This window comes from Trachymyrmex cornetzi, unplaced genomic scaffold, assembly GCF_001594075.2.
Source record: "Trachymyrmex cornetzi isolate Tcor2-1 unplaced genomic scaffold, Tcor1.1 scaffold56, whole genome shotgun sequence".
Lineage (NCBI taxonomy): Eukaryota > Metazoa > Arthropoda > Insecta > Hymenoptera > Formicidae > Trachymyrmex > Trachymyrmex cornetzi.
In genome coordinates, this window is record NW_017299871.1 from 366,285 (window position 1) to 390,449 (window position 24,165).

Sequence of the window (24,165 nt, forward strand, 5' to 3'; positions counted from 1 at the left end):
CCTCTGAACGTCTTCCCGGTTCTTTACTCGCCAAGCTTCATACAGATTCTCTTTTCATATCGCATACAATTCCGAAGCACACTTGTCTACGTGTTGTCAACGACGGCGCGACACCCACTATGCTCTCGCGCGTTGGTGGAAGCGAGTAAATGGAGGGTAGAGGATATTCGCGCTGCCCGCGACAAAGAGACATCTGAAATTTCTGCTTCCATTGTCGGAAAACGCGTGATTCGCAAAGGATACGGGCAATGTACGAGAGGGAGAATTAATGGCATGCACACCAAGAATAAAGTGCTTCCGTGAAAACGACAACGACGACATCGGCGAAGGGAGTTGCGTTAGCGTCAAGCCGTCGTCGCGTTTGGTGCGTATAACTACGTTTAGTAAACATAACAATAAGTTACATCGCGCGGGAAATGATTCCCGCCGTGACAAAACAAAGTTTGATACGCGCCGCGCCGCGCCGCTCACGATCCGCTAAACCGCAACCTGTGCCCCGTTCTCCGCATGCTTGCTGATCTCCAACGTTGCGATGTGTTGTTGCGACGCAGCCATGTGCGTGCACGCGGAGTTACGCCGGAGTTGACTCGTTTATCGCGGAACTTCAACGACGGGCCTGTTTATCCGGGAAAGCAATTACGCGTCGTCATCACCCGGTTTCATCCTGGCCAAGCCGCCTGCGGCTGTGACGTTTCACATTTTAACGTGATTCACCACCCTCGTTTCGTCCTCCTGCACTTTTTTCCTTGAGTTCGTTAATACTAACACTTCGCAATTAGTTATACGCTAGATCGCGCGGACACGTCCTAAGGGCCGCTTGTACCAACGCCAACTAGCACTAATTCCAACGAACAAGATATGTTATTTCTGTCCTTATTATCAGGGTTAATTAATCCGGACTGTTGGCACAATTCAATCTAAGTTTCAGCGTGATATAAGCTCCTTTAATAAAGATAATTGACCGTGAGACTATTGGATTCAATGATTGACTAATTCGACTTAGTGATTTTTTATTTCTCTCCTAACGAGTCTAATCTACGTCGGTAGAACTAGCGAGAAAATTTAGTTGATGATTCTAATTAACGTTCATGATTACGATCGCGCCGACAAAGACGGCCTGCAATATCGATACCAAACGCGAACATGATACCTTCGCCTTCATAGACGAAGATAATCAAACATGTAAGACATGAAATACGAACGAGTCATGAAATATGAACCAGTTCATGTGTGAAGAACGGTGCTTATCTTGAGAATAGAGATGCGGAAGTGCATGGTACCGGGGAGCCTTGGATCCGATAGTGTAGCAATTTGTCTGTCACATTGTGAACATGCGCGTAATACGATTCGATTCTACTGCTCCCGAAGGTGACCGATGCGTCAACGTTCGTACCTGGCAAAGTCAATAACTACTCCTATTATGGCAAGTCTATATAGCTGATACAATCCATTCTAGCGTCGCTAATGGCTTAATAATTCGTCCAATTCGTCTCTTAGTATGGATTTAACCTAACGGAGAGGTATCGGAGATTACATTTTATAAAATCGTGTATTTATAAAATCATGTATTAATAAAAACGTGTTCACGTGGAAAGAACGATTTTATTCAAGCATTTAAAATATAGCTAAGTACTGAAATAATTTTGGTGGACCATAAAAATAGTTATGTAGGATACATAAGTTGCAAAGTTTTGACATTCTGGCAACCAGCTTGAACATCCTACATAATTATTTTGATAGTAAAAAAAATTATTTTCAGATCTGTAGTTATTTTCCAAATACTTCAGCAAATTTAGAAAAAACATAAAACATACAGTACAGGGAAATAGGAGTCAACACTGGTTATCAATTAGCGCAATTTTTCTTAATACTAAATATATAAACCTTGACTATGAACGTTTCTACTCATGGTTTAAGTCTTCATCAGCTTCTATTTGAGTCTACTTCAGCAAAACCGTATTTTCCATGCATAGAATCACTCATAATAAGTAAAGATGGATGCGAAGCGGAGCAGGACGAGGAGCGAGACAATAAGGCTTCCAGCGTTTCTGAATTAACATCCCGATGCGCAATGTCGCAACGGACTGTCTGTCATTTTGTCAACGCACGCATAATCCGTTGTAGCTATGCCACTAAATCGTGCAGACTAACGCATTCCTGGTAAGCGGCAACGTGCGGGCGAGTATAGTACGCGCGGCTGTACATTGGCGCAAATGTAATCGGCTTGCCTAATTGTGCGGTAATTTAGTCGAAGCAAAGAGCCGTTAATCGGGTGATTTCATCCAGCTACATACCGACGCGGCGGCGGTCGACGAAAGAGGGGACCTCCTACGCGTTGCAAAACTGGCTCGTGACGTTCCAGCTTTGTTCGCATACGCCAATCAATTATGTACATAGCCTGGCATTTGAAGTACAATCTACTCGTGCTCGTTTGAAATGCACGATTTAACTATTCGAGTCGCACAAGCGATCCGCGGCAGTGACGCGCGCGCGCGCGACCATCGTAAATACAAACCAATTTGCAGGTAACGAATCGTGAACTCGTGATCGACCATGAGCTCTATTTTGTTATCAGCGCCTCGTTTGCAACCGTGTTTGCAACGGCAACGCGAAAGCAATTTTTCTCACCGCCATTGTTATGCAAACGACGGAGGAAGCAGGTTTTACACCCTGTGCAACTTTATTGAAATGTCGCGAGTGATACATAAAAAACTAGGATCCATTTTCTTTGTGCTGAACTCGTGCAAGTGTTAATACAAAAGTTTACGATATTAAAAAATATCTTATGCGCTCTCTCGTCTTAACATATTCAATAATCTCCGAGCTTATTTCTCATACAAATCATTAAGCAGACGTCGCTGTTTTTGACTTTGCTAGATTGGACAAGACTGGCATTTGACGTGTGACGACTGGCTCTCTGGTCTCTCTTACATTCGCTGTGTATGATTACAAAGATGCTGACTTGGATTGCAAAATTAATATCCGAGTTAAGGACCACCCTGCTTTCAATATACTCGTCGCGTGTATAATACGTGTCAAGCAATGGCATGCAATTCCGATTTTTTCTTCAACGTGAGACTCGTGCCGCCGTATTATAGCGGCATGCATAAAGGAGAGATATGAGGAATAAGAGGTTAGTAGAGAAGAAAGAGAAACAACTTGAGAGACGCAGAGAGAGAGAGAGAGAGAGAGAGAGAGAGAGAGAGAGAGAGAGAGAGAGAGAGAGCATATCGCGGAAGCGTGCGTGAGCGGAGCGCATTTATTGCTGGTGTAAAGTAAAATTACCGCTGTAACTGCTGTTACCGCAGAAGCAACAGCGGCCAGCTCTTTCTCCTTCTTCGCACTTCTTTCATTCCGCGCCTCGCCCTTAGACGCGCGCATAACGCAAAATTCCCATCGTTTTAGTAACTGAAGCAGAACCATTTTCGGTATGCACCCGCGAGAGAAATGGGTAACGGTACCACGCCGAAGTGCATCGTGGTGGTGGTTAACTCTTCCACGAGCCGTGATTCCGCAAGATATGAAGAAAAGTGACACGTGAAATCTATGATCGCGATCGTATCGCGAATACCATGGTGTTGCGACTCGTGACTGAAATTATCACGGTGATATGTGTGTGTGTGCATGCGATAATTCATTAAGAGTAATAGTGTTAATTGCGTGAAATTTAATATTCTGTTTATTAACGGATCTCATTATCTTTATCAAATGTACATAAAAAGAAAAAAATTTATATTTGGACTGCAGTGAAGTATAATAAAGTAGAATTCACGTCGAGTTGAACCCGGGAATATCTCTATAAAATTGCTGGTCTTCTTTATGAAAATAGTATAATTAAATTGTATAACCGTGCAAAACAAGATCAAAGAGAGAGTCACATGTAAAATGATACGGTTTCTGCAATGTAAATTACGGAGATACACCGTCGCGAGAAAAATTGCTTGCAATTAACATCAACGAAATTATTATGGTTGTGTCGTCTTCGCTGTAAAATAATGTAGCAGCAAAGTGACGAGAATTATGTGTCTCGTACAAAGAAGATCCTGCAGGTTGTTAGATTCGCAAGTCACCCACTGCATTTCCGTGGGCGATATCCCGTTTTACATAAGTTCAACACGCTTCGAATGTTATTCTTATCGCGTGGAAAGGCACGAGCTGGTGTGCGTGTTTGACGCTAGTGGCGATGAAACTCCTACGGAGAGTTCGATGACTTCGTTAAATGCCTTAGAGCAAGTTTGACTGTTACCCAACAGCTGTGGATCCACGTGCACTTTCGTAAAATTTCGCTTTCTTAGTGCCCAGTGGAAATGGATAAACTCGCAATATATGTGTTAAAAGTTTACAATGAAACAAAAACTTGGACTGTCCCACGAGAGTCGAATAAAAGTTTGCAAGCGTATTAATTAGTTCCTTTTCGTAGCGCTGTATTGCCTTCGACTTCAATTACCGTAGCTATTATTAGAAGAATTCTTCAAAAATTACGAAGATACTGAAAGTACTCGTTGTATAAAGTAATAATAATAATAATAATTTTATTGAGGTGCGCGGAAATATAAATTAACAGAAGCTAAAATTGAGGTGTACATAAAATAAAATAACAAAATATTAAACGAAACTTCAAAAGGTGTAGCATCAGCAATATTGCTGCTTGTAGGCCCACAACCTCAAATATAACATATAATACACAAAAGATACGAAACGAAATAAACACGCATAGTACAGTATCATTATAAATGCAAGACGAAATAAAAAGGAACTGGACTAGAGTAAAATAAAATAAAAGATAAACGCATATAACAAGATAACATTAAAACTGAGAAGCAATAATGTAGAGAGATTTGTACAGTTAACTTTAAAAAGACAGAAATCAACTAATTTCACGGATAAAAAATTACATCTACTATTAGTTTATGAATTTACAAATTACGTCAGCGATTTTAGTCTTGCATAAATATATGACGAAACCTATAATTGCATAATTTACGTAAGTATAACTTGAGAATATGTCGAGTATAATGTAACTTAATGATTTCATTCGCGAATACAAAGTGTGCTGGCGTGAGATATGAAGATATGCGGCGTTGTGGAGAAGTCAACGACCAGAACGGGAAGAGTAAGAAGAACAGAAATTCCGGACGAGAGACCGAGAGAACGAAAGAGAGAGATAGTAAGGTGATTTTCGGTTAGTCCGTAATTTTCGGGTCCCACCGCTACATCGAGTGGGTCAGGAGAAGATGGATGTCCCTTTTGCTACGCTCACTCCCGTTGTACCACTTTGATGCAAGACCGGTCGAGGTATGGCAGTGGAAGAGAGAGGAAGTGGAGGGGGGTCCATTAGCGAAGCCATTTGAATATTTGCAAAGCGCGCAAGGCGGGCCTGGAGGTTAAAAAGATCTGTAATATACTGGCTGGCGTCACTTCCACTCTGCCTCTGAAATTGTCACGACTCGGCGGAGGTCGGTGCCACTAACGTGGGAGTAACGGGACTACCAGGGCGAAAGAGCCGGTTAAAATTTCATCTCTTCTCTTTGAAACGGCTCGCAAAATCCGTTGTTCGTACGCACGATAATTCGGCTGGCGCGCCTCATTGCTGCCTTATTCTCTTTAACAACGACACGCCTCCTACTTGACGAGATACAGGAACGAGCACGGGATAAACCGTCACGTAATCGCTTGTACCGTGACGCGGCAAATTCGGAAACCCGCAAGAAAAGATTAACGTTCCGCGCATTGCCGTGATGCGCGATACCGCCGCGTAATTTAAGACGACGGCCATGGGCGGGGAGAGAGAGAGAGAGAGGAGCGTTTTCGCGTTACCACCGACTTCCAATTAAGTCACGAGCTTACATACCGCTTAACCGTGTTAAACAATCGCGAGGCCGAGACACCGCCACCGTCGCGGCTGGCAAGTAATTGCTGCCGCGCGCGCGTATCCTGTCCGATGATACGTAGCGCGCGCTCCACCCACCAACACTTTTTCCGTATCTCTACTTCACGTAACACGACAACCTCATAACCGTACATTTAACGTAACGAGGTCGCGCAGAATGGATATGACATAAAGAGAGTAATCCGAAATGCAGGGAGCGTTGCGCACGCTATCGCGTATGCATACAGAGACAGCGATGTGGCGGCTACCTGAAAGCGAAGGTCGGCGGATCTATGAAGTCGTTGGTCACGCTTCTTGGATACATTCGCCTCGTTGAATCGGATCTGCCTGTTTTCCACCTTGTTATCGTCCACTAGTATAAGTAACCCGTATGTCTTTAATTACACGACGGAAGTCGGGTGACCGAGCTTGATTGGGACAAAATTTCTTGCTCGAGGCTGCGGGAGAAACTTACTCATCTTAAACGACTTATGAGAATGTCAAGTAACTGCAGCGACACCGCCTTCAATTATGCAGCTCCAAGTGAACCTTTGTTTACGGTATATTAAAATCGATTTAATTCGATATTGCAACTCAAACGTACGATATCTTCCTTATTGAATTATTTAAGATTCAGTCAGTTACCGAATCCTAGTTTCGTTCACTGAGAGAAACATGTTTGGTATTTGTAACTATAATTATATATTGCTATAATCATGATTATTACTGCTATAATAATAATAACTATGTGTATAGTTTTAGCAACAATGTATATAGTTGGCAACCTAAAATGACTATAATTTTACAGTTATATTTTGGAACAACCATATTTTTTATAGTCACTTGAATCATTTTTATGGTAATTTCAACTTATTATTGTATATGTTGTTATTATTATAGCAGTAATAATTATAATTATAGTAATATATATGTATAATTATAGTTACAAATACCAAACATTTTTCTCTCAGTGCTTGTAATCCTCAAACATCTTGTATCTCCCGAAAGTAGCGCATCGTATCTGAAAGCATTTGTATCTTATTCGGCCTTCCTTAGTAGCGATTTGCAATTCGCGACACTAACGCTGGTTTAGCGGGACAGCTGTTGCTATAGAAAGAGGTCCAACGAACGAATCGGTGTTATCGGATGTTTCAAATTCTTCAAGCCTATTACTAAAAATATCGTAGAGAAAAATATTTATTTTCGACGAATAACGAAGCGGATAAAACGCATAATGACCGCTGGATTATTTTGATGTGACAGTTAGAAAAGATTTAGGTGCAGGAATTACGCACTAGAATCGTTAAAAATTTTATAATGCAGCTCTTCGTTTCGATCGAGGAGAAACATCATCACGCCAGGCTTCAACCTGCTAAACGTTCGGATTACGTTTCTTACAGTCAGTTCGCGGAAAGATGTTTTCTGACGTTTACCGTCCAGGAACTTAGTTGCAAAGTCGCGTCGCACGCCATAACGCGTCACATTAAATCTCCTACTTACTGTAAAAAGTCCGAGGAGAACTTCGGCGGCGTTTGCGCCTCGCCGAATATTCGCATACGATAATACACACTATGTCGGAACCAATACCGCGAGAACTTTTGCAACGTACAACTTCGCGCACAACATTTTGTATAATGATCGTAAATTTGTAAATTAATACTCCTTCAAAGAGAAGTGCTCTCGAAATTCAGCCAGCGTAAGCTTTTGTGCAAATTCTATCCAGTATGCACGTTCGAGTAAAACATTTCAATAAAGACTTCAATGAGTATCAGAACTATAATTGTGATGTTAATGCAATTAATCGGAAAATATCAATCATGTATTTTATATATATATATATATATATACTCAAATTGTATTTATAAATACTTATAGAAGTTTCAGAATACCAAGAAATTATGCACACATGCACACACATTTTCGAAAGCTCATAACGTTTATAAAATTCATATTACTAATATTTATTGTTTATTTATAGATATTAATCGTTTAGTCATAACACCAAAGAGAGAAAGCGTAGGAGAGAAACAATGAACAAGAATGTAATATAAATATAAATATTTATATGGATGCTTAATATCGTCGAGTAAATATAATGCAAAAGTAATACGCAAATATTCGATTTTTTCAAATATGGTATTATTTTATGCCATATTGCTTTAAACATTTCCATTGTCGATTAGCCTTAAATCGATTGTTTTTAATTTTATGCGAAACAATCACGAATGCAAACGCAACGTAGTGATTAAGTGAGCGTTTGTCATACAATTACATATTGGCGATATCATAGCGAGCCATCCTAGAAAGACCCGATAATTCGGCGTCATCACGTCTGGTATCTAACGCTGCATGTGCATCGGATCGTAGGTGTTACTTCGGTATACATATATAAGTCCAAAGTGAGGCATCTGCCTCACATTATGGAGTCTCTCGGGCTGATCCGTACGCGGCAGTACGACGCGTCGTGCACCTGCGCGTACGTGCTCTCCCGCTAACGAGCCTGTAATATTTACGTCATCTCCAATACACGAAGGTTGTTCACATCTCCTCCACGCCGGACGTGTAATCGAGAGGCGGGAGTCCCGTAACGAGCGCCAGACTTTGGTTAAACCTCCGGGCAACGGAAACGCTGCCTCACTGCTGTGAGTCTCTCCTCTTTTCCTTGCGTCCTCTTTCCGCCTTGGACCCGATCTTCTTCTTCTGCCCGTCGCTTTCTCTCTCTTTTTTACCGTGTCTGGTATTTCTACGGCGAATTATAACTAAATTTTACCATTCTCCCCTTTCTCACGTCGATTATCATTCTTCGTGACCTCGATCGTTTGCTTGCTGGTCCTTCAGAATGCGCCAAGTACGCATAATACGGTAAAATCTTTCTCTTTTTGCACAATCAGTTCTGTAATAGGATCTCTAAAAAGTTAGATTTAAGAGATTCATTACCATGGTACTTCGCATTCGTACGAAATCTCTGTCATTATCTCGTAATCGGGTCGTTTTGCTACCGATTATTTCAGTTTCATCTCATTTTTTTTTTTTCTAGGAAATAATCCTGTTGAGTGTAGTGCAATTAAATCTTATTGATAGATTGTAGGTGTAATAAATTGAGAAAGAAAGAGGGGAGGAGGAAGAGAGGGAGGAAAAAAGTCAAAGCCAAAATATATTGTTTTTCATAATATCATCTTTCTAACATGCAATTCTAATAGTCAGCAATAATTAATCGTTATCATAATTATGTCTCATTAATAAATGCTCATCGTGTTATTAACATACATCTACATTTATATAGCATTGATGGTCTTAGTCTTATCCGCGATCTTTGAATCGACTTCTTGCTTTTATAATCATCCTTAGTGTGATTCATTATTCTTTAATATGCGAGGAAACAGCTTAAATACGATGATCCAAATTAACTATAATTTTCTTGCAATATCTCGCGTTCAGTATTTTTATCGCCGAAACTTCCGTACATTGTTTACTTCGTTATCGTGATTAAAGCATCCATCACGGTAGGATGAGGCCTACATCAACCCAGGATTTCGGTGGAATTGCGAGAGAAAAGCCAGAGGCGAGATATTCACTTAATTACTTTATTAAGTATAAATCACCTCCGATGAGGTATGATTTAATACAATGTTTTGGGACCTTCCCGTTTCTCTACTTGTAATTTCTTCTCTAATCTTCTCATATCATCGTTCTCATATTTTATTTTTTATATATATTACTTTTTTTGTTCTCATTCGATCAGCTCGATTAATTGTAGCCAGTTTCTCCTCCCTTCCCCCAAGTCGTTTATCTCTACTAAACGTTTTCAAGCTTGTAATAATGGACTTTCTACCCCGCGTCACAACCGTCGTCTGCTGGTGGTCCCATCTCTTCTCGAGGTAAGATCGTCAATTTGGCCGAATACAAGCCAACCCGAATACCCGTTTCGCGATGGGGAGCGCAGGTCCCGGTCTCCTCCTTTTCATCTGGTATCTCCGGAAGGGCCGCGGGCGGCCAATTATTTTTAACCCTAACGTGTGTTTAGTGTTTCGCCGTGGCCAAATGGATCGCGTTCTCCTTCATCGTGAACGTAATCTTCAAGTGTGTCTCCTCCCTCCCGACTCTTACGAGTCATCATCCCTCTTCCTCGTCGCCGCGCATCGCCGCTGAGGTAACTGTTAATTCTTCCGAGGGCACTCGAGTCTCGAGTCCCACGCATATGTTGGAGAGAATTGAGCGATCCGACGCTGCGCACGGACCATCTTGCCTTGCACCGTTAACCTCGCAAAGGTGGCTTACGGACGGTTGGCATGGGTGTATAGATGTGTGTTATCTTTTTCTCGACCGAGGTGATGAACGCTGGCCTGCCCTCTTTCCCCCGGGCTATTAACATCTTTCCTTCTACTTAAAAATCGCGTAACCTCATAGTTATATACATCATGAATGAATCATGCGTGTCGAATAAGGGCATGATGTATAATCGACATTGCCTTCTTTGAGATTACGCTTGATGTTCTTGTAGAGAATAAATAAGAGCCGATATCAAGATAATCTTAATGATAATTACGCAAAATGTCGAATCAGAATAAAAATAACTTACATAAAAGAAATTCCAGTTAAAGAGATCTCCGAAAAAGAAAATGTGAGAATTATTCTTAATTATGCAAACAAGAATGTATGGTATTAGCAAACAATCGTGCATCTAATTTTACAAACAAATAAGCATTCTTCGGCTTTCTCTTTCTCTCTCTCTCTCTCTTTTTTTCTTCAATTTGCAGGCTTATCCTAAATGGCAAGGAGAGCTCTGTTTTCCGGGTTTAAACGGACGAGGCCCTCTGACCTTGCACAGGTAGTCAATGACCGATTACACAAAGATTCCCTCCTCCCGATTACATTCGGGGTCAGGAACGTTGTTTCTTAGTTGCCCATAGAACTTTTTTCGGATAGCTCGCCTTGTGGACGAGGCGCGCGGGTCTCCTCGAGGAAGACGACCGTATACGTACCTCCGCGCGCGAGCCGCCTACGTACTATGAGGCTAACGGTGCCGGCAGCAATTAATTTCACTCGTCCACGTGGCACTCCCATTCACGCCCGAAGTCTTCAATTACTGGTCGTGGTGAGCAGCCTTTTGCTCACGCATAAATGCAGAAACACGTATATGCAGACGAGTGTATGTGCGTGAAACATTCGAAGGAAAAGGAAAAAAAGGAGAAAAAGAAGAAGAAGAAGAAGAAGAAGCCGCACGCTCACACGTATGCGTGCGCTCGCGTTTTGTGCTTCTCGTATAAAACGGATGTTCACCTCTGAGAGCGCATAATTTTTCGAGGGAACCGACGGTGAACGGTAAGAAGGAAGCGAAAGAGGAAGTCAGCCAGAAAGAAACGCGAGTACGGAAGAGACAAGTAGATAGAAGAGAGGTAATGCAAGGTGGAGGGAAGAAACGAGAGAGATGGAGCACGTGCGCCCCGGCAAATAGAGACCAAAATAGGGGATGGAGGGGAACAGAAAGTCTAGAGGGAAGGAGATGGTTTGCGCTTCCATGAGAGCGACCAGACTTCAGACAGTCGGGTAGATGTACCCAGGAGGCTATTAACCGTTCGCAAACAATGATCTAGAAGCGGAAGTGGCTGCGCTCTCCCCCCACACCATCTTATCAGAATTCCAGTCTAGGAAACGAAGACGGAGACACGGAGCGAGAAGGGCGCAAATACACAAGGAAAGGAGCTATATATATTCGAAGACAAGAGACAGAAAGGGGAGAACTTGTCCTCTTTTGAGAATTCCCTTAATTGAGTGGTTTGTGCAACGAGATGCCGTATTTGGCGGTTAGCACTGGGATAATTCTGAAATAGATGGCACGGATGTTGTGGTTATCGTGTAAACGAAAACATTGCTAGCGGCAGTTAGTTAGTCGTTTACATACCGGAAAAGGTTCTTGGACCTAGACTTGAGATAATATTGCGGTTCAGTATTCATAGTCGCTGGCACGTCTTCTAATTTCTACGTTATCTTAGCTATATTGGATCGCGAATTAATTATCTTCTAATAAAGTATTTCCAGGAGACACAATACATACACACACATATATATTATATGTATATATATATATATATATATATCCACACACAACATAAGAACGTTAATACGTGGTTCCTATTTTCAATATGTAAGTATTACATAGGATTATTTCCGGTGCAATTTGATTTCTCTGATTATTTTATAACTTGTATGTATGTATACATATTTCAATATCGAGAAACGTAAATCGTGTTGTAGTCGCAAAAGAAAAATGCGGGCGTTATCCTTGACGCAAGAACAAAGGGGGTATTATCACGCTACTGCCTCTTTGATATATCCTGTTTGTTACGTTGCCCGTATTCCTTCCGCACAGTATTTCTTCCACCAGGTGTGCAGATCTCGGAATATCCTTTCCGTTTATACCAAGATTTTTGTAAAGCGTATCTTCGAATTTTTGTTTTCTTTTAATTTGCTACGCGCAATTTAATTAAGCGCCAAGTCGTGACTTGTAAAATTTTCCCATTTGTATTCAGAGGTTGGAGATAGGAATTGTCTGGAAACAATTTGCGTTTATCTAAATATCTACGAATTTACCTCTAACGCTTGAAATAATACTAATACTGAAATTCTTCGAGATACGGTTAAATCACATGAAACTGTTACATGACGCGATATCCTTTCGTGACCGTCACCTCGCGCTAACGGGAAATGAAAGCATTCCACGGACCGGGAGCGCGGTTGGATCCCGAAATCCGCCTCAAGCTGACCGTGCGTGTATATAATATATGAATTATGAGCCGTTAACAAAAAATTGTACGTAACCGAACGTAGATAGTTATCAAGGATGAAGGGCGCGAGTTAGAATCAGTATGAGTACGAGATACTTAGACATATACGTATGGAGTGCAGAGTGGTAGCTCTCGCGCGTCATTTGGAGGCAAATTTGAGGACGATCATGTTGAACGCAACGGTTGATCTGTTACTTTCTCACGCGGTAATGGGCAGTTTCTTCCTCTAGTAAAATGATCGGACTGGGCTCCTGGTTTTACGACTTCTCGGAAATGCACAGTTGAATGAACATCGTCACTTCTTCCCGGGCGGATGGATCCTAAATGTGGTAAATTCGCGAGATAGAACAGGGGATACACACACACACACATATATATATATATATATATATAGCATTCTGATTTCTCTTCACATAACAGTCGCCTTGTAAGTACATACGCGTGCGGGTGTGTACCGTTATAACAGCGAGGCGGTTGTAATCCTCACAGCTGGCTGCGAGCGCCGTGGTTCGGAGGAGAACGGGGAGATAGAGGCTATCGTCGCATTTCATCGATCATCTTTTCAGGGGAATTTTATTTCCGGGAGATTGCGTTTAGAGAACGAGTTATGTGCCGTCGCGGTTTTTCATCGCTTCCCCCGAGGGGTCTAACACGCGAGTGCTCGTTAAATCCCCTTCTTCTGCACGATTCGGTCAAGATGAGAAACCAGTTTGCACTATCGAGGAACACATTTGTGGCAACTTGATTTTTGTTATTTTTTAAATTTATTTATAATGGATACTTTTGTATAAGATATTCACGATACAAATACGTGGTATTTAATTTTCGAAAAGATTTATTTTTAGATGATATACTTGAATTGATTGAATACTTGTTTAAAAAAATTTCTTGTCATTTTTTTTATTATTCATTATTTAGTGTATGTAGCAATAAAATTAATACCGCAAAGTACAAGTACTATTTCCATGCATAGTTATTCTTGAAAACATAGGGTTGAATTTTCATATTCATAATTTGGTTTCTGAACAGTTATCTGACATCGCAATTTGTAACTTTCAAACATGAGCGGTCAAAGTTCCCGGATCGCTTGATCATGCGACTTTTAAAGAGCCAACCTGTTCTCGCGAATGCAGGTGTGTTCCCTTTGTGTGTAAATTTTGCGGCTGCCGCGATATATATCGAGAAACTTGTAAAAATAAAAACTCACACTCGTGCGTTAAGTTCTTTTCCGATCGCGCGTGCTGTTGAAATGCGAGCACGCTCGAGCATGCTCTATAATTCCAGATCAATGCCAGATAATCACGGAGAAGCAAAAGTACATGCTTGAGTTGGGTGTAGCACGGTCATGCTTATAAAACGTTTACATGACTAAAACGTTATTGAAAAAGATATTCATAATCGACAACTTTACAGTAGATTATTGAAAAATTATATTGTTATAGCAAACAAACAGAGAAAAATAATGAAATAAAATCTGTTAATGATATTTTCATGATATAATTCACATTTAGTTTCGTTTATTTAAAATTTAAATGCATAAAGCCAAGTACTAAAATTGTGAAACTTTATTAGTTGATTTAAAATTGTAGATATAATAATGAAATATAATTAAAAAATAATTAAAAAATTAATAAAAATTATTAAAAAGGAAGTAAATTTTTATTATAGCTTTAATAGAAAAGCAATGGTAACAAGTTTAATACCAATCATATGTAACATTGATAAAATCTTTTTTTATAAATATCTGGAGTAAGTGCCATCCAGTCAATTAGTGGATTACACAGCAACATGTATGTGCAACAGTCGCCATCGCATCGATAATGTATCGTTGATGATGTATAACGTAATAATTTACTATCTCCTACAGTTCGGTGACAGCCGAAGCCAGTGGTAATCAGATTGACAAGCATATATCATACGAGTTCTAATTAACACATTAATTTTCTATCCGTAGAGATTTTAATGTCAATGTTGAAAACGTATCATAATAAAACAAAAGGAAATAGATTGAATAACAGTTCTCGAGACACAGCTTCTTCTGCTGAGAGAAGAAAATTAGGGAAGTAAATTACCGTAATGAAAACTTTATATATGCATAAGAATTTCTTTGTCTCTCGAAACTATTTTAATTATTCCTAAGTAAGCAAATGGATATCTCGTTCACTGGTACAGCTCGTTTCCTTGGTAACTTTATTGCCACTCACTGTCATTCGGTTACGAAAACTCATTACCATCCTGACTACGGCAAAACTTCATTGATTATCCGCTATCTTCAGTATGGCATCCCGGAAATGTGTAGTCAATCTCGTGCTGATAGATATCTGACGGATATAGGGAATTGAGGTATACTTTGACGGATTTATTGGTATATGGAGAGAGCCCATGCGAAAAGTTGTCGTTTGAGCTGGATGCTCGTTAAGTTGAGTTTCCACAAATAGGCGAACGCGACCGGAGATGCGCTTAGCGTTCATCAATCGCGTTCGCGTCATCTCGTAAAATATATGCTTTACGAACAGTCCGTTATGCAGGAGCGCGATCTCGGGTACAGCTGGTCATTATTCCTTTTATACGATTTTCATTCTAATGAGACCTGAACGCAAAGCTCGGCTCGGCTCGTCTCGTCTCGTCCCGTCTCACAGCTGCGTCAATTTTGCATCCGGTCAAGGACAAGTTTATGTGAGATCGATATCCCTCATCCTTTCTTTATGCGTACCATACCATTTGGTATAGAAGAAAGTAATGTCATTAGCGGTTGACAGTGGCTTGTTACGTGCGCCGCGTTAATATCCTCTTGTGACGTCAGACTTATCGACGACTTGCTGTCGCGACGAAACGTCGCGTCGAAATTATTCACTCGTTAATATTTCATCGTTCGTTCGATTAACGTCAAAACCGTAACGTGCGCGATGTGCTCAGTTTTCCCGGTGATGATTTATTGCTCGGTCACGGGTGAGAAAATTCGTGCGTGTCGCACCGGCAATCGAGGGTGAGTACTCTAAAGAAACGAAATCTCTCTCTTTCACACCGACAGCAGGGAAAATGGTTTGCGTAACACGGCTTATTAAACATTACGGCGAACTTCTTTATAACGATGTACCGTATCGATAACTGCTGATGGCATGAGAAAAGGTAAACTAAGATTCACTTAAAGTATTTATCGAGATTAGCTTCCTATCCATGCTCGATTGGCTACGGAATTAGAGCGGTATTAGTCTGAGTGCATTATGATTTTTCTTCTCGGTCAAGGCCGTTGCATTTACCTTGGATCTAAAGATTAGCTTAATATTATTACATTACTAGGTGACCGATATAATCGGAGACTGTAAAAGAAGTTAATAACAGAGTTAATACACTATCGATTATTTACCTGTCGATGAAGAGTTATTACTTAATACGCGCTAATCGCCTAATTTACGACGTTTTATTAAAGATTATTCATCAATCTTGCGTTAATAGTCTGGGACACTTTGTAAATTCATCAAGGAAAGTTAGTCGTGAAGCATATGACGGTATATCTTTGTATAGTGAAAACTACGATAATCAAATTTGTGTACAATGTACAGATTGCTGTAATAATAGATACAGTTATAAATTAGTATCGATGAGAAGAGAAATAAAATGTGTCACATTTATTTGCCGCGACATACCGAGAGCAATTCCGTCTTCGAATGTCGCACGCATCAATAATTCCAAGTTGCCCTGATTCAACAACTGCTCATCGGAATCCGATTCGCTCATTTATCCTAGTAAGACTATCGAAGCGTTTTAAGTAATCAATATCGCACCGAAACGTCAGTACGCGGGTAGGGCGAATCTCATTACCCTTCGCTGCCGAGGCCATTGTGCAGCCGAACTTCATTATCCGCACTAATTATTTCAAAGTTAGTCGAACAGTTCGCCACAATGTAATGGCGAAGGAAACGGTCTCAGCGTCGAGAGAGGTCTTGAGATAGAGCGGAGAGAGGAAGATGGTGTGAGAGAAGGAGGTGGGGTGGAACAAGGGGGAGAGTATACTGCGCGAAGGAGAACACTACGCAGAGAACATAATATCGCTCGGTACAAGCCTCTCCTGCCTTTGTTGCCATTCATTAAGGTAATTACAGGAACCGATTTTCCCGCGAATGCTTGGGTGCAAGTAAGAATTGAATACTGTTGCACCACCCGGCATAGTATATGTAACGTTCTTCGACGCGAAACATTGCTCCAAAACGCGATGAACAACGGGGCGCCTGGCCACGCTCTTAAATTATAATCACATACTTCATCAATCACATGATCGATATATATGAGGCTATAAATATTGGAATATAATTCTGGAATATCTGATCGAAAAGGTTATATGTTAACGTCGGCTACTAATCTAGCGGAATACGCAACACTGTATACGCTTAGTGAAATATATGCTCTCTCAGCTTTGTATCATCTAAACATGGGAATCGCATTATCATAAACTTCCTTGTTCGTAAAGACTGAGCAATTATAGTCATACGTAAGACGTAATGTAAGGTTTTTCTCGCACCATTTATAGCACTCCGATCGAATTTACTAACACATTTTGATTTCAACTTTATTTTAATTTGATATCCTTGTTATACTAAATACAGAAAAGGACAGATTTTGCCGAAATATTTACAAATTTACTTAGATATAGATCTGAAAATAATTTTGTTAAATCATCAAAATAATAATGTAGAACAGTCAAACTGACTGCAAAGATGTCGACACTTTTTTCAAACTTTAGGAAACTCAAGCATTGCTCATTATGCTTGAGTTTCCTACATAATTATTTTGACAGTTCAACAAAATTATTTTCAGATCTGTATTTACTTAAATTTTTAGAGACTTCAACAAACTTGTTTTTTCCATGTTAAAATTGAATATGAATTTCAATTAATGTAAAGATTAATAGTATTTGTTATTCTTGGAAAATACATAGAAAACGAAAGCGTACGCATTTTTGCTAGAATTTACGAGTTAAAATAAAAAGCAATTTGTCAGAATCCGCAAAAGAATCCAAGCAAACGTATTATAGCAATCAGAATCTGACGTATAATAAACGATATTGAATAATATCCGCGTTAGCATATATAACACATATTTTCACACATTGCCAGTCGTTTGTTACACGATTTTTAGTCCGGCACACACTTTTTGCACCATATAACAATCCCAAGTCCGCGCACTGCGCTTTTCAAGCGTTGTTTTATTAATATGGCACTCTGGTGATGAGACTCGAGTGTGTTTTCACAGTGAACAACGTAGGTATCCCCATAGATGTTTCCAATACTAAATAAATCGCACCACAAGAGAAAAATGTTGTGACCTATCGATATAAAATATTACACTCGTGCACATTTCTATTTCCTCCATTTTGATTTTGAAAAATGTTGCGAAGAAAAATATTGACAAGAATTTTACCTGATCTTTAATCAAGCGTGCAATGATAGATGCACTTATCACGTACAAGCTGTTGATTCGAGGGATCGTCCTATTACGATCCTCATTAAGCAGGTCGGAACTTCTATTGGTGCAGGTAAGATTACGCTACTAGTAAAAACCGTTAACTTCTTTATGCAATACCGTTTCTACTCGCGCAGAATTCTACTAGATGTTCACGATCGAAAGGCTATGATATATATATATATAAAACTTGTTGCTATCCCTGTTCGTTCATCAATTATACATCACGCACAGCTCGATCGACACTATGAACTTTCTTTTTGTATGTGAAAAAAAAAAGAATGACGAGAACAGTGAGACATTATAAGCATCCTTTCGCCTTCTTAACGTTTCACGTTGAAAGGAATTCCAGAAGCAATCCTCGATTCAATTATGTCAGAAGTTAACCTCACTGAAAACCGCGTTTCTACCGTAATCCTACGGTTGCTCAGAAACGGAAGAGGCCTTATGAAAGCGGCATCATAATTTCGTTTCATTTTTCCATAATGTCGAGAAAGAGAAAATTGTAGGACGTCGTAGCAACGACACGGCTGACGCCGCCAACCCGCCGCCCTGCACGACTGCGATTACGCAACGACATTTGCACGCTGATTCGATTAATTATTATTCCAGATCGCCATCGAGGGCGGAAGATCGGAATTTCTCTCGAGTGCGCGAAACCACCGAGACGGAAAATTGTTTTTCCGCGATCCACCGTACGTAGCCGCGCGAGGCTATAACTATTGCCGTGGATGGGACTTTATCGATTTCATCGGGAATACAGTGCGCATCGTCAATGGATTGGGGCGTGCACGTCGTCCAGCACCCGACGAGACGTGAAAACGCGAAATGGAAAAATTCGAGCCCGCGAATCGGCCCAGGGACAAGCGGAATTTTGCGTTTAATTGGAAAAAGAGATGTGCGCAGTCGACAAGGGGGATGCGATTTTGTATTTTTTCCCCTTTATCTCCGGCCTGTCCAGGTCGACAATCTGATCATCCCCAATCTCGAATTTCCGGGGCCGCTGCGGTCCGATTTTGCGACAGGAAGAAGACCTCTAAGCGGTATATATTGAAGAAGTTCACTATGCGACGAAATATCCGATCCTGCTCCTTGCACGAAGATGACGCGCATGATAGATTGTCGCTCATTTTTATTCGCGCTACGTCGCCCTGGTCCCCGCAACAGCGTCCCACCGAGCGGATATCTCGGCGACGTCTACTCCGTAACCCGTTCCGGATGACAGGAAAACGATCAGAATCGGCATCCGGTAGAATCTCGTCCATCTCCGAGACTCGTCCGTTGTGGAGAGCCGTGTCGAACTTTACGATTTCACTGATATACGAGCCGCTCGGTACAACACTGTTTATCATCCCGCACACCTCAGAAGGGGGCCCAGCGCGCGAGTCGTACTGCTATCCGTAGATGGCTTTTCGTCGGATCACGTACCTGGACGGTTGCGGTGGCAAGCCGCGCCGGTAGAAACCAGGGTAAAATCTGCGGTAGAACGCGGCGGGCCTCGTACGCAGGGAAGTCTCTCTCCTAGGCACTCGAAGAAGCGCTCTCTCTCGCTCCCGCGTGTCCTTGGACTTGAGCCCCGTTCACGGCCACAACCAACACAGAAATGCTGGGATTGCAAGGCGTGCGGCCACTTTTCCTGCCGGTACCACCAGGTGGGGGAATATACCCGGTTGCTGTTGGCAGGTGGAATGCTCAACATCACCGCAATGTACTCACGAATTATTAGTGCGACGGGACGCCCCCGGTGGAGGAGGGGGGGGGGGGCAGAGGCAAGAAGCCGATGATGGTGGAAGTGGCCATGGCGAAAGGGTGGGGAAAGGGATACAGAAGGAGGAAGGTACGGGGCCCTGCGATTCGGACTATCTACCGTGTGATTTCAAGTACGTTCACCAGCTCCACGCTTCCGCGGTTCCGCGGTTCCGCAGGACGTATCGTTCAGATTTCTGACCTCGCGCGAAAACTCGAAGCTCACCGAATCGGACACCACCATTTGTATAATCTCACCAAATTTTTTTAAAAACTCGAATCAATTTACGTATTCAATATAAAACGTTTTATTTTATTTAAAGTAATCAAATAAGTATGAATGCGTTATCAACAGAAAGTTATATTAACAAACGTCAAGTCACGAACATAAATTCAGTAGATATCTTTTCAGATAATTTAAGTAAAATTTTTCTAGCGATATTTTTATGGGATATGTATAATATAGTATTCGTCGCTATTGAAAAAGCTAACTAATAATGTGCGTGTTAAATTTGTCGAATTAATGTGAAGTGGCGCAGATGACGCTTGTACCCGAATAATCATAAATCAAAATATTCTGTACAATAATTACTTCCGTCTTCATATTATTTTCATATTTTTCTCAATGCTGCAGATATAGCGCGAGAGAACGAAAGCGGAATTAGGATCGCGCTTCGACTTAATAGCCACTATGTAGGTGGACATCTTACTAACTTTATTACTATTAAACGACGCGGTTTGAAGTAGCGGTTTAGCTTTATGACGTAGTAAGATTGTATACGACATATCAACATGCGTGTGATGAGCGTATAATGGCGGTACTTGATGGTGAAGCTGCGGTGCTCTTTTATTCATCGACTGGGCGATCTGAAATTTCAACTATGCCATTGCCCATTCATTATTATCAGTGCTACTGTGCTAAAAACGAGATGTTATAATCGTATTCATACTTGTGAATACAAATACGGCATGCATGCTAGTTTGCACACGATAAGTGCACTCGTGCAATGATTCACCGCGATGACAACTCGTTTTTAATAAATAAATCAACTCTTTTATTTATTTGCCAACAGCATGCTGCAATTTATATTTTATTTAGCTATGTCATTATACCATTTTTTATATCATTTTTTCGCGAAATATTATTATATGAAATGAAACATTATCTCTATGAATAATAAATTTGCTACTTTACATAATACAGTTCGTAGAAATCTGCAATAATTATAATGAAAAAAAATTATTGGTTTTTAATTTATCGTGTAATATTTTAAGTTTTTTAAGGGGGAATGCAAAAATCTCTTTTACTCTCATTAAATATTTTAGTGTTGATTTTACCTTATATGAATGTGGAAACAATTAATATAATAATAGTGAAAGATTCTTTTTTTCTTTAATTTATCTTGAAATAAATAAGATACAAGAAAAAATAAATTTATTACATTTTTAATCCATTAAAAGTAGAAAACACATAATGTTGTAAATAAACTTTGATATCTCATTTATTTACGTTCATTTCCTATGTATAAATGTCGATGGTAAAATAATTTGCACAATTCTTGATAACGCAATTCGTGTTCATATTAGTGAGACATGAGCGCTGTGAGAGAGGAAATGTATAAGCAATTCCCATCCTTTGCAACGCGTCGAATATGTTAATAAGATCTACACTTAGAAAACAACTGAGTATTCCAATTAAACGCACGTTCTCAGAAAGGAACTACCAGGAGGACATTTACTTAACCGGAATACACTGATTATCTCATTTCGATAGTGTAATTGAACAGCACTATCTCACCGTCGATTATCATACTTGAAGATTCATATTAGTGAGTTCGCCTGAAGAATGCAGCATTACAGGACGGGCAAATTATTACAGCGACGAACTACTAATGAATACCCATTTAGATTCAACCCACAATTAGCATATTTCTCTTTTTGGTGTATAATTGAAGACTACTATCTCAACATAGTTTACACGCGTGCACGCTTGAGAGAGTTATGTCTCAAAAGAGTTCAAAGCTTTCGATAAAAAACTTTATAAAACTGCATCACATCCTGACCCAATGTTCTACTAATGATGCTTGAATCTTCGTTGAAGTGAAAAAATTTTCGCGAAAGATAATGTTATGATTCTTTTATTGCTTACTTTATCTTATGTCCAATTTTCAGAGCTTAAAGAAATTTTTTATTAGAAGTTTTTGCTCGATTTCAAAGAATTTGTGTTTAAATCGAATTTGAAAATTACTCTGATTTCACTTTCCCTCCACAACTCATACGCCGCTGTTAGTCTCTGTTTTGCTCTTAGAACGATATTGTAATTAGCCAACAAATGCGGAATTGTTGCATTTCCTGCAAAACGCACGGTATTGCGATACAAGTTAGACCTCGGGCTGAGGTTATCTCTGGCAGCGAGAGACGACGATTTCATAAATCGCCGTCGACAGATACGATCCCGTTTTTTTAAATCGTGCGAATGCGCCGCATTAAAGCACATTAAAGTGGATGTCGTAAATTCCGAGGCTACTTTGCGCTACATTGAGCCACGTAAAACGCTACATCGTACCGCATTGAAACCCAACCCGCACCGCGGTCGTTGTCTGCGCGATTCTCATTCCTGGTAACCTGCTCGAAAGCTTTTTCGCAGCACGACGTCGCTGCCATTGCAGCCGTTGATTCGCGATTCCGCGCGTATCTGTAATTCGCCGGTCGTCATCGTTAATCCCATAACTTATTGTAATCCAGTTGCTAACTCGCTTAGTGGTCCGGTTAATAGTCCAAGAACTGTCCGAGATTGGATGAATGAGTAAGGAGGAAGTGGGACAACCGGATCATCGTCGAAGTCGCGATCTGTTAGGATATCTATAATGGCAGTTTCAAACAGGAATTTCTCTATTTTTCTCTCTCTTTTTAGATTTTATCCAGTAAATAGCAAATTGCTATTCATACAAATATTGATTTTTAATTCAAAACTTTGAAGTTTGTTTTTGAAGTTTGCTTTGTAAGTGAAAATATAGACATTTTTTATGTTTTTAAATAGACAATACGTAGATACAAGATATACTAAAAGAATTATTACTATGAAAAAAATATGATAATTTAACTATAAAAAGTTTATTATTTCTTACATATTTCTACATTATCGTTATATATATATATATAGGTATATATATATTTAAATTACTTTTATTCGTAAGACCTTTTTTATTTTTTTTAAATTCAAATAGGCAACTCACTGCAAGATATTAATCTATTAAATATATTGTATTAAATGTTAAATATCCAGTTATTTTCTGATTAGAATTTAACTATGAGTTATTTCATGAATGTGGCTATTAAACGCGCGTTTATGTAAAATCCATTTCGAATTAATTTGGGTCACTTGAATTAAATGAATTAGTATCGTGGATAAGAACTGCATACCGCGGATTAATTTGCTCCATATTAAATCTCAACACCGATTTCTATTGAATGAGAACATACAGGAAATGATATTCGGTAAATACCCAGGGCGATGATTTTGCACGACACGGTGCTGACCATCTTTCACGCGGCGTGTCTTGTTTAACGGATCACGGGTTCTCGCGCGTACTCGTACCCGGCGAATTCTCTTGTTGCAATCAGTGGACCCTGGACGAACTCGTTTAGTTATTTCGCAGTGGGATTAACATATTTGCGACGCGGGCCCCTCGGGGTACGAACTGTAAATTGGGAAGCGGGTAAGTGTGGCACAACGCGTGACGAGCGTGCGCGCCAAGTATTACACGAGCACGCTGGTGTCTACGTACATGCATAAATTCTTCCTGTGCTCGCATACGAGAGGTGTATCTAGGGATTATAGAACGTGTGTTTAGAGATTTGGTGAATCTTCAAAAGCTTGATATACATAAATTTTTCTTTCCAGAGAAGACGATAAACTAAAACGATATATAAAACAACTTTTGTAGCATCCTATACACAAATAAATTTTGGTTTTTCAACAATTTTCGAAACGTTATTTAACGAATGTACGTATAGATCGCGGTAAACCGATATCTCAAATAAAAAATGGATAATCCAGTAAAAAAATACGTACGTATAAACGAAAAATTTGCAAAGCTGGATTTTTCAAAGTCCGGGGAGTTCGTAGTCGGCTTTCAGTATACGCATACATCAATTTCCCGTATTATATTCATCCTGATCGTTATTGCACGCAACAAAACGAGTTCAGTCATGTCTTATACACTACAATATCTTAATGTCACAAAATCAAGATTTGTTTGGTAAGGATAATAAGGTAATTCAGCGTTCTAAGATTTAATATTA

General features: G+C 40.1%; 2 protein-coding genes across 2 annotated transcripts in view; one reads left to right on the forward strand and one right to left on the reverse strand.

Annotated features, from left to right (window-relative positions):
* Nucleotides 1-19,701, reverse strand: part of neo (ZP and PAN domain-containing protein neyo) — a 174,407-nt gene extending 154,706 nt beyond the window's left edge. Inside the window, exon 1 of the mRNA XM_018514935.1 lies at nt 19,543-19,701. The gene's annotated coding sequence lies outside the window, so the exon portion shown is untranslated. The remainder of the gene's footprint in view (nt 1-19,542) is intronic.
* Nucleotides 1-24,165, forward strand: part of Atg16 (Autophagy-related 16) — a 409,710-nt gene that overhangs the window by 330,543 nt on the left and 55,002 nt on the right. The gene's annotated exons all lie outside the window — the stretch shown is intronic.